This window comes from Macrobrachium rosenbergii, chromosome 7 (genome assembly GCF_040412425.1).
Source record: "Macrobrachium rosenbergii isolate ZJJX-2024 chromosome 7, ASM4041242v1, whole genome shotgun sequence".
NCBI lineage: Eukaryota > Metazoa > Arthropoda > Malacostraca > Decapoda > Palaemonidae > Macrobrachium > Macrobrachium rosenbergii.
Window position 1 is genome coordinate 12,012,501 of NC_089747.1, and position 12,500 is coordinate 12,025,000.

General features: G+C 37.3%; 1 protein-coding gene across 8 annotated transcripts in view; it reads left to right on the forward strand.

Annotated features, from left to right (window-relative positions):
• The window catches only part of LOC136840129 (hexosaminidase D), a 586,535-nt gene that overhangs the window by 353,355 nt on the left and 220,680 nt on the right, over positions 1-12,500 (forward strand). Inside the window, exon 1 of one of the 8 annotated variants that reach the window (XM_067106540.1) lies at positions 3,206-3,237. The exons of the other annotated variants lie outside the window; for them this stretch is intronic. The gene's annotated coding sequence lies outside the window, so the exon portion shown is untranslated. Of the gene's footprint in view, positions 1-3,205; positions 3,238-12,500 lie in introns of those variants that run through there. 8 annotated transcript variants of the gene reach the window in all.

Consider the following 12,500-nt stretch of genomic DNA (forward strand, 5'->3'; position numbering starts at 1 on the left):
TAGTGGTCTTGATTCATTCGAATTAACATGACCTTCAGGCTGTTAATTTTGAATTTAAATTCTGGGATAAGTGTCAATCAAATGTAGGCTTATATCTTGGCCACTTAATATTATATCAGTGGTAACTCGCCTTGCCACTGGTGTTCCTTTAGTTTACCAGAACCGATACTTAACAAGGGAAGAGATGCCGTTATTGAGTTGATTGATTTGTTATGTAATATGGCGTTGCGTGGACTGTGTGAGTCAGGTATTGAATGTACGTTGACTTCCATGAAAATTGTTGTTGGTCTTCAAAACTTATTTCTTTTTTTTTTTCAAAGATTTCTCATTTATTGTCTACAGTATGTATGTTTATGTAAAGTATTTATATCCAGTTATGTATAGTGCATATTCATGTCTTGGAATTTTTTCCCCTTTGTAAAGTGCAAAGATTGTGCAAAGATTTTTCATTGCACAAAAATATTTCCCAGAGATTTCTCTGAATATTACAAAAATTTTCACTTCCAGGAAGAGGAATCTGGAGGTTTTATCAGAAAAAAAAATCCGTTCCAAAAACTTTGGATCTTTACTCTGATGTGCAGAAGATGAAGAAAATGATAACGCATAACTGAATAGTGGTTTTAATGGTATATACAAAAATATGTTAATACAGAGCCTTATATAAGATTTAAAAGCAAAATAGTGTCATTTATTACATAATAACACAGAGCCTTATATAAGATTTAAAAGCAAGATACAGTTATTTATCACATAGATGGTATTTTGTAAAGAGTCATTTGCAAAATTCGTCTTTTTTTCCGATTACGCAAGAAGGTTTCCTCGAATTTTGTCCGAAAACTATAAAACTTTTCGGGCACGTAGAAATCTCGGCGAGAGTTTTATTTGCTGTAATGGAAAAGTTTTTCGTTTTTAAGAATAGGTTAATAAAAGTCTGCATAACAGTGCAGGTTTTCTGGCAGTCAGAAAAAAAAAAAAAAACTCGACATGACGACTTAAAAGTAATGATGTGTGGAAGCCAAATATGGCGTCGTAACTCCGTGTTTAAGAAGCAAATACAGATTTCTCTTTTGGAAAATGTTGACTTATCTCTCTCTCTCTCTCTCTCTCTCTTCTTCTGCTCTGTTTCTCTCTCTCTCTCTCAATTTTTCCATTTTTTCCTTTTTTTTGGAGGAAGACACTTCTAGTTTTACATGCCCTTTTTTATTTTATTTTGATAGGTCCCTTCCATTATTTTTATGGGCAGGTTCCTTCATATAGAGGACGGTGTTATCATCCTCTCTCTCTCTCTCTCTCTCTCTGCGATTTTGTCTGTATGTTAGAATTTTATTTGGGGTGAAGAAACTTTTAACTTTACATGTGTCATTTTTTGTTTTGAAAGGTCCCTTCCATTATTTTTATGAGCAGATTCTCTCTCTCTCTCTCTCTCTCTCTCTCTCTCTCTCTCCATTGACTGAGTTTCAGCTTAAGAGTGATTCCAGGAAAGAAGGATTTTGTGCATGTCTCCAAACCACTGACAATCTTACGTAACTGAATACGCTGAAGATTCGCTGAATCAATTTGGACCAAAATTGTATATTACCGGAATCGCGTGCACAATAAATTTTTCCTTGGTTGCACTCGCGTGCACAAAGATACGTGCACAGACTAGGTTGTCTGTTTTGATTTTTTTTTACCGGGATTTGTTAAAATTCGGTAAATTGATTTCTAAGCTGGATGTGATTATTGTCTGAAGTTGAAGGAATGACAAGGGAACTTCATTAGAATTTTCAGGAAGTGAAAAAGTTGACCTGGGGACATTACAGTTTCCAGGAGGTAAAAAACTGATCTGGAATATTAGAATTTTCAGAAGGTAAAAAAATTGACCTGGTAACATTAGGTTGTCCCGGTGGAAAAAAATGACCTGTTAACAGTAGAATTTAGAGAAGATAGAGAGTGACATAACTTCATTAAAATTTTCAGAAGTTAAAAAGTAGCATGGGAACTTCATTAAAATTTTCAGAAGTTAAAAAGTAACATGGGAACTTCATTAGAATTTTCAGAAGTTAAAAACTAACATGGGAACTTCATTAGAATTTTCAGAAGTTAAAAAGTATGGGAACTTCATTAGAATTTTCAGCAGTTAAAAAGTAGCATGGGAACTTCATTAGAATTTTCAGAAGTTAAAAAGTAACATGGGAACTTCATTAGAATTTTCAGAAGTTAAAAAGTAACATGAGAACTTCATTAGAATTTTCAGAAGTTAAAAAGTAACATGGGAACTTCATTAGAATTTTCAGAAATTAAAAAGTAACATGGGAATTTCATTAGAATTTTCAGAAGTTAAAAAATTACATGGAAACTTTATTAACGTTTTCAGAATTTAAAAAGTAACATGGGGACTTCATTAGAATTTTCAGGAGCGAAAAACTACATTGGGAAGTTATTCGAATTTTCAGAAGTTAAAAATTTATTAGAATGCTCAGGAGCCAAAAACTACATTGAGAAGTTATTCGAATTTTCAGGAGCCAAAAACTAACACGGGAAGTTATTAGAATATTCAGAAGTTAAAAATTAGACATAAAACTTCGTTACAGACTTCAAAATTTTGAAATTGACATAAGAACTTCATAAGAATTTTAAGAAGTTAGAAAAGTAGCTTGGGATCTTCATTAGTGCTTCTTTAAAAGGACGCTTTTCCCAAGTTTGGATGAAAAGCTTGAGACCATTCTTTTGTTCGTCTCTCTCTCTCTCTCTCTCTCTCTCTCTCTCTCTCTCTCTCCTCTCTCTCTCTCGCGAAGATAAAAGAAAAGAAGAAGAAGCTTTCTACTCTCAAGGAAGGGGTATGTAGATTAATGTGTCAACATGCGCTCTCTCTCTCTCTCTCTCTCTCTCTCTCTCTCTCTCTCACACACACACACACAAATTCGTGTTGATCCTTACCTCACTTGTCTCAGGAATTTTATTATTATTGCAATTCTCTCTCTCTCTCTCTCTCTCTCTCTCTCTCTCTCTCTCTCTCTCTCTCTCTCTCTCTCTCTCTCTCACAAATTCTTGAGAATCCTTACCTCTCTTTTCTCAGGAATTTTATCATTATCAAAACTCTCTCTCTCTCTCTCTCTCTCTCTCTCTCTCTCTCTCTCTCTCTCTCTCTCTCTCTCTCTCTCTCTCTCTCTCTCTCTCTCTGAATATTTACATTCATAGTTATATTTTTTCTATTTCAGGTAGTATAGGCATTGACACATCCTTCCTGTATTTGTTGTAAGTACTTGTTTCACTTTTTCCACTGAAGGGTAATTGATTTTTACAGTCGATGTCATCTTGAAGTAATTGACATAATTCTTAGTGCATAATAGATACCTCAGGAATTCCCTATTCCTTATTTTTTCACGCCTAGGTGTCGCCTTGGTAAAAGAGAGAGAGAGAGAATGGATTTCGTTTCGATACAGATCGTTTCAGTATCATTTGAAGCTGGTGTCATATACTGCATTTATAGAATTAGTTCGCTGAACACGAAGTCATTTCTAAACGACTTAGTTCTTGTGTGTTAAGAGATCACTGTATAACTGTATTATTGAAGCACACACAACGAGAGAGAGAGATCACTGTATACCCATGTTATTGAAACATAACGAGAGAGATATAACTGTATACCTATGTTATTGAAGCGCACACATAGAGAGAGAGAGAGATCGCTGTATACCTATATTATTGAAGCACACACAAAGAGAGAGAGAGAGATAACTGTATACCTATATTATTGAAGCACACGCAACAAGAGAAAGTACTGTATATACCTGTAGAATTGAAGCACGTTCAACGAGAGAGATCTTTTTGGGACGAGGTTGGTAGCCCCATACCCATTTCCTTAACAATGGTTGTGACTGCCACGGTGGGTTTTTAACTCAACCGTGGTCATCGGTCTGTCATGTACAGTACTGTGAGTCTAGCTTGGTATATGTCTAGATGAGAATGTGCCTTGTTGTTCCGAGAGGTCCGTATTATTATTATTATTATTATTATTATTAATCTCATAATAAATAGCTTGAGTCACTAAAATGGTGAAGAAATCCACAGTGGCGTAGATGTAAATATATATTTTAGAAATGTATATCCGAATGAGGGCTTTCGAGAACTAGCTCGATTCTCCTTCTGAAGTTAAGAGAACCGAGCAGGTTCTCGAAAGCTCTCGTTTGTATGTCCGTTTCTAAAACATATATTTACATCTACACCACTGTGGATTTCTTCACTATTATTATTATTATTATTATTATTATTATTATTATTATTATTATTACAAACTTCAAAGAATCTCGCATTTGATTATGTTATCAGTAAGGGGAATCCCTTTTTTGTATCACAGCCACATCCTGTCTTTGAAACATGAAATGTCAAGAGGGGCTAACGGTTCATTACCCCTTTCAGACTAGTCAACTAAACTTTTAAGTGTCGCGTGTACTATGTGAAATCGCCCCTCCATCTTCAATTTCACTGGACCTTCCTTAGTTTCATCCACCCCTCTGTTATTCACAAAAATGCTTTCGATCAGATTAGCCAAAGATTTTCGTCACTGTGACGTGACGCTTGTCAGCTTTTGGAAATGTGATTTCAGGTATTAGCCGTTGAATAATATACCATTTTAGTTTTAGCGTCAACAGAACTCTTTATAGACATGGTCATTGTTTAGTTTAGTTTAATATTAATTTATATTTTTTCGTTCATTTCTTTGTCACTTCAGTTCCCTTCCATTACGCCTATAACTGACTGTAACCTGTGTTGCAGTAATATACAGTAAATGTAAATACTATGTAACCGTACAGATTTGCCCACATCTTTATGTCGTAACATGAAGCTTCCAGTAAGTTATGAGGGAGGCTGCAATTTTTCTTTAATACTTCACAGTGCTTATGCATAAGCCAAGTTAAAAACTAGAACCCCACAAGGCGATATGGTCATAGGCTAGCAAACTCATCCCAAAATCCAAGCGAGGACACGGGACGGTGTGTTGTCATTGCATCTTTATTACGCGCATAACGTCTAGTGATTTATTTAGCATTGTGTCTATACAAATCTAAAATGTATTCCGTCAGCGTCATTCAGGCATTACCATGTATTATTATTATTATTATTATTATTATTATTATTATTATTATTATTAAAAATGTATATACACGTGTGACCAACCCAAAAGGGCATTAACTTACTAAGGAAGCTTCGGTAGAATTGAATGCCCAAATGTGTAAAGAGATAGGCCTAATGAAGAGAGCCACTATAACAGATACGATCTCCGGTACTTTTAAAAGAAAGTAATTCAGCCGGTGTGTTAGAGGGAACCCTTAATAAAAGAGATTCGGAACTAGATATGATTTTTCAGGTCCTTAGACCCTTAGGCCCCTATCTGCAACCTCGCTCATTTCTTTTACTGTACCTCCGTTCATATTCTTTTTCTTCCATCTGACTTTCCACCCTCTAAAAATTGTTTCCTAGTGCAACTGCGAGGTTTTCCTCCTGCTACACCTTTAAAACCTTCTCACTATCAATTTCCTTTTCAGCGCTGAATGACATGACAGGTCCCAGCCCTTTGCTTTTGACTTAAATTCTTTATTCTGTTCTATTCGGGTCCTTAGAAAAGGTTTTAGGCTCAAACATTATATGAGGGAATCCTTAACAAATAATTTTTCACCGTAGTTTGAGTGAATGGTGTTTGGATGTTCCTAGTGGTAACTTGTGACAAGGGTAGGATTTCGTGATTTCATAGGTCTATAAACTATCTGTTATTCCTTAGATATAACAGGAAATTGATATGGATGTGATGAGGGGTTTAGCACTTACACATTATCTTTAATGTGTATTAATACCTTTCTGTGTGTGTGTGCGTTTGGTGGTTTAGATCTGAATTTATGAAAATGTTCTTTTAAATGTGGATATTACTCATTTTTTTTTTATTATTGTACGGAGAGAGAGAGAGAGTATGTTTGTCTGATAGCTTATTCCAATCGTTTGAACTTGAGATCGTAAAGAAAAAACCCTTGGCGCAAATGCATCTCCTCCTCATCTCTCTCTCTCTCTCTCTCTCTCTCTCTCTCTCTCTCTCTCTCTCTCTCTCATTACGCTAATGATCCCCGCTCCTTTCCTAAAGTTTCCCGTGCATAAACAGGGAAGGTGATCAAAAGAGTATCTCTCTTTGTCTCGCTCTCTTTTTTTTTTTTTTTTTACCCTGTTTTGGAAGCAGCGTCCGCCCGCGTGACGTTTTACGCGCTTATTATCAGTAAATTACACGAGAGAGGAGATTTTCGCATCAGACTTATCTCTTTTGTGTAATTTGATCTCGCATGGGCTTATGGTCAGCTGTCATGTGTCATGCGATACGACAGTTTGATGTTATTTAGTCTACGAACGATCCCAGAATCATGTGCTGTGGCTTCTATTGACGTCTGTTCTGATGTGTCGATGTGAGCTTCGGCGGACGGTTGTATCCGCTCAGTAGTACTAACCTTTTGTTTTCCATTCCTTTGGAAATTGCTCCCTGAAACGTTTCATTCCATTAGGATTTTGAGAGTGTTTTTAGTTTACGAGTAGATAGATGAAAGCACTTCTACACAGGACATTTCATGGGGTCTCTTATCACCTTCAGGCCCGTAGCGAGGGGGTTTCAGAGAGTTCAGATAAACCCCCCCCCCCACAGAGCACCTAGAGTTCCACCTGGGCCCCTAGTGTTGCGAAATGGATACGAAAGTATCGTTTGGATACTTACTCTGCGCATGTTTGTCTTCATTTAAATTACTCAAATACATGTTTGTTTATTTTCCATTGCTCTCTGGAAAGTATAATTTTATACAGTGCAAACAGTACTCCTAAAACCCTGGAGCTTCCAGGGTCTTCGGCCCCTGGACCCCCACCAGGGCTCCGCCCCTGGACCCCACTAGGTGTCTAGGCGGCCCCCACGCCCACCCGCCTTCAAAGTTCCACCTTACACCAACTGAACCCCCCCCAATTGTCAACCTGGCTACGTGCCTGACCTTGCCATCTGCGTTTGCGCAAAGTAGTCAGTACTGAATTTGAACCTGTTCGTCATGTTGCCGCCAAAGAATCATTTACAAAAGAATAACGTAGGAGAAATGATGTCCAATACTTTTCTTTAACTGACAGTACCAATTAAAAATCACACTGGAAGAACGGATACCCATAGTTAGTGGCATTATTTTATATAAAATAGTAACGAAGTTCTTATTTTGTTGAAAATAATTTCCAGTGTTCATAGACTAGGCCTATACTTTTAGGCTATACAGTACTACGACCATATCTACAGTACTTAAAATCTTGCAGAGAACCCTAAACCTATGGTTTTAAATGATTAATATATTTGTGAAATGAATAGTATTAAGTGTATTTCTGACCTAAATCCTCATAATTGCTGCCAAAGAAGACAGAAAGATGCTAACGGTTGAAGAAATTCAGTTCGTGTGCGAGTTGGAGCACTTTTGTGGTGTGTTAAATGGCGGGAAGGCATCAAGACGTGTAAAAAAATAGGTAAATAAATAAGTAAATAAATAAATAAGAAGTATATTTACAAAGTCAGACGTGTTACACTTCCATCATCTTTAGGCTCCATGTAGTTCTGTTGGCAGGCTTTCCCTTTTTATTATCAACTCTTATGCCTTATATTTTTATATTGGTTTATGTATATTTTTTTTATATTTTTATATTGGTTTATATATTTTTTGCAGAAGTATTGACAGTATATTGGCAGTTCTGTAATTTCCATTTCGTTTTGCTTAGAAGTATTGGTCTTCTATCGACACCTACAGCTTTTTGCGGTTTTGCGTAACAGTATTGCGTTGTGTAACGTTTTTCTGATGGCCCATTTCCTGCGTATTTTAGTTTTAATCCTTAAATTGCCTGTTGAAATTTAAATCCCAGAGCATTAAATTGACTCTCTCTCTCTCTCTCTCTCTCTCTCTCTCTCTCTCTCTCTCTCTCTCTCTCTCTCAGTTGGACAGTGTTGTACATTGTTCCCGGTATACAGGTAACTGCTATGGAACGAAGCCAGGCCTAAGAACATTATAGGTCTAGTAACTTTATCTAAAACTGCTTACTGAGACCCGGAAGAGTCACACCTTTTAGGCCCATTCCCTCTGAGAGAAAAGGCTCTCGCTCTCTCTCTCTCTCTCTCTCTCTCTCTCTCTCTCTCTCTCTCTCTCTCTCTCTCTCTCTCATGTTCCCCTTGGTGGCTATTTTCGCGGGAGTCTCTCTGGTTACGTAAGGCGAGAAACACTGTTTGAAAAATTGAGAGGCTAGATGTTTTCCGTTATTTTGAGTGTTTCCTCATAGAGAGCTTGAGTTTCATAACATGGTATATACTGTAGGCCTATAAACTTTAAATGTTAGCCTCTCTCTCTCTCTCTCTCTCTCTCTCTCTCTCTCTCTCTCTCTCTCCTCATCATCATTTACTAAAGAAATTGGTGTAGTGACCACCATCTGTTTCACCGTATGGGTAAAAAAAAGGTACCTGGGTTTACTGGAGCATTCCATACCGACCATATCGCGCCCTTCTCACTTAATGAATCAAGTGCGCTACTACTTACATCAGTGAGAGAGAGAGAGAGAGAGAGAGAGAGAGAGAGAGAGAGAGAGAGAAAGATAGCGAATTAATCACTTCCTCCCATGAATGCAACTCTCGGCGTCATGTTAGCTGCTTTAAAGATCGGGTTACTCCTCTCGCGTTGATTCCGCGTGAAGTAGCCCAGTCAGTCTTCTGAATGTTGTGTTGTGACTCTTGAGGGTGCCACAGACGTCGACTGTTCGGAGGCAGAAACTTCTGTTTTTTATTATTTTTTAAAACTTATTTTTTCTTCTTCTTCTTCTTCTTCTTCCTGCATTAAGTTTTGAGATTAAGCTTTTTTTATTATCGATTAAATCAAGTATGTTTTTGTATGTTTTTGTTAAAGCAGTAGATGTATTAACAGTTTTTCCTCTATATATATATATATATATATATATATATATATATATATATATATATATATATATACATGTGTGTGTGTATAGCCTACACACACACACACACACACACACACACACACACACACACACACACACACACACACACACACACACACACACATATATATATATATAGGCTACATATATCTGTGTACGTTTTAATATGTATGTAGGTATATAAAATGTAATGCTCACTTACAGTTAGTTATTGTAAGCAGGTATATTGTGAGAGAACTGGCTTTTGTTTTTGTTAGTCTTCCGTGCATCATATTGGCGCAGTTAAGGGTTGAAAGGTCAATCATGAGTGGCAGACGCACAATTTCCTAGAGACCGAACTTATAACTTGAGTACTCATAGCTGGTTGCTGGGGTTGGTTTTGAAAGCTGTCATATTTCTTCCGCATTAAATTTCTAATGAGATTCAGTCATCCAACTTTACGACATCCTTTGCTTGAATAAAGTAATGTATGAAAAATATATTGTGCTTCATCCAGTAAGCATTTGTGAATTGAATGCTGTCTTTCAAGATTTTTGTTTAATCTTTCATATGTATAGGCTATGTTGAACGTTCCGTTTTACCTGATTTTAGAAACCCGTCTGGATGTGTTTTTAAAAGTCCTTGAGTAATCCCAAAAACATTAGGTCTAACCCTACTCTTTCCCCGTAGGGAGGTTAGTGTCGTCAGTGCACCTCTCGTAGGGTACTGTAGGCGTTACTTAAGGGTCTTTGCAGTCGTCCGTCGGCCCCTAGCTGCAACCTCTTTGATTCCTTTTACTTTACCTCCTTTCATATTTTCTTTCTTCCATCTGACTTTCCACCCTCTAACAGTTGTTTTAGTAGTGCAACTGCGAGGCTTTCCTCCTGTTACGCCTTTCAAACCTTCTTGCTGCCAATTCCCCTTCCAGCGCTGGATGACCTCATAGGTCCCAGCGCTTGGCCGGTGGTCTAAATTTTATATTCTATATATATCTACTATTAGTTTGCTGAAGGCTCTTAGGCGATCAGGTCCCGAAAACTGTCTGTTTACAAGAAAGAAAAAGATGACAGTGTTCTTAATAGATTTCTTTCCTCAGCTGGTGATGAATCTCATTCTGAAACCACCTGGACACATTGAAAGCACGAAAGTGACTGATAGAGATGAATATGATCGGTTATGTCGTGCTGCTGTGACGTCAGATTTTCGTTAATAGTTCTATCATTTCTGTCCGTCAGCCAGAAATGTGACAATGTTAACGAATGATCATGTCCTTGTCAGAATAACCTTTTCGATTTCATGACAATTTCTGACTCCGGAAATGCTTTGGCGTTTGTCTTAAGAAACTTTCTATGGTGTGTTTTTGCATGATATGCCGGACTTGTCAAGCCAGTTTTATAACCTTTCCATTTTTCTCCTTCTTGCAACATCTTGCCGTGAATCATATGTAAATTATATGAAATTCAAAAGCCATCGTATTTTTTATATTTGTCCCCAAAAATTACACAATATTTGTAATGTTTATCCCCAAAATTCGTAGGATGTCATGGATAGAATGTGAAGATTTTACCTAAATCACAGAATATTTTTAATTTTTATATACCCAAAATTTGTAGGGTGTCATAATGTAGAATGAGGAAGATTTTACCTAAATTACAGAATATTTTTAATGTTTATTCCCAAAAATCGTAGGGTGTCATATGTAGAATGTGGAAGATTTTACATAAATTACAGAATATTTTTCATGTTTATCCCCAAAATTCGTAGGATGTCATATGTTGAATGTGGGAGATTTTACCTAAATTACAGAATATTTTTAATGTTTATCCCCAAAATTTGTAGGGTGTCATATGCAGAATGTGGAAGATTTTACCTAAATTACAGAACATTTTTAATGTGTATCCCCAAAATTCGTAGGGTGTCTTATGTTCACTTGGGTAGATTTTACCTAAACTACAGGATATTTTTAGTGTTTATCCCCAAAATTCTTAGGGCGTCGTATGTTGAATGTGGGATATTTTACCTAAATTACAGAATATTTTTTATTTTTAATGTTTATTCCCAAAATTCAGAGATTTAGCTAAACTACAGGATATTTTTCATGTGTATCCCCAAAATTCTTAGGGCGTCCCATGTTGAATATGGAAGATTTTACCAAAATTACAGCCAACGTCTAATAGTCCACGTCACGCAAGAAACAGCTGGTACATCGAAATTGCATCGAACGTTGCAACCCAATTTACACTACCCTTCCTTTGCAGCTCTGATTGCAATCTGTTTGTCATTACCAGCGCCAGCATTGGTTTGTATTCATCTCGTTTCACTCCGACAGAGCCAATTCACGCACGGAACTCCTTTCTCTCTCTCTCTCTCTCTCTCTCTCTCTCTCTCTCTCTCTCTCTCTCTCTCTCTCTCTCTCTCTCTCTCTCTCTCTCTCCGCCCACACTCGCACTCACGCACACATTGAACCAGACATCCGTAATGACCCAAATACGGTCGCATTGTCAATTAAACCGTGATCCAATATCGACGCCTGGTAAGAAAAGAGATGGGGAGAGGCTCTCTCTCTCTCTCTCTCTCTCTCTCTCTCTCTCTCTCTCTCTCTCTCTCTCTCTCTCTCTAATTAATGTCTGGCACATTGTTTTTATCTCGGTGTTTTTCAATACCTGTTGCATCTGCTTCATGTCATATTTGAGTGGCCTCTTGAAGTATACACATTCGCTGCCCTATATTAATTCAGAGTTAATGGCATCGCATTGTCGTGGTTCTTGCTGGGTTCGATTCCAGGGGAGAACGGAGCTATTTAGGCACTTTCTAAAAAGCCCTTTAGCGTCACTACTGACCTAGGCAGTGAGTCAGTACATGGTAGGTAGACAGTCGTTGTGAGCCGCAACCGGGGTGGATGTGGGCACAGGTAATCACCTCTCGAAAGTTGTGACAAATGAAAGGCCAGGGCGCTACCAATTGACCCACGCAGGTAGCGCCCTGGCCTTCCGTTTGAGAGCTTGGGTTCGATCCCGACGTGAGTAAGTTTATTTCTGTGGGAAGTGCTCATGTGTCGATTAGTTTTTATATATATATTATATATATATATATATATATATATATATATATATATATATATATATATATATATTATATATATATATATAAAATTTTATCACCGTGATTTATATATACAATTATGAAGCTACAAATGTTGTTTAATATCCAATTCACGCTACTTCGGGAATATCCCCGATGGGACCCGCCGGTTACTGATCCATTTATCACTTATAAAAATCCCCTTCGGTGATAATTCCCCATCGGGGATATTCCCAAAGTAGCGTGAGTTGGATATTAAACAACATTTGTAGCTTCCTATTTCATGTTACACACACATATACATATAGAAGCATTGTAAACAATTTAATATTTCGCTTACTTTCATGTGTTAGCTCTACGTATTTAATGGAGCGCTCGATTCTGACGGACGGGGTTATAACTCGATCTCAGTAATGGTAACTAGCGATTAATCCATTACTTGAGGCATGTACTACCTCAGGCGA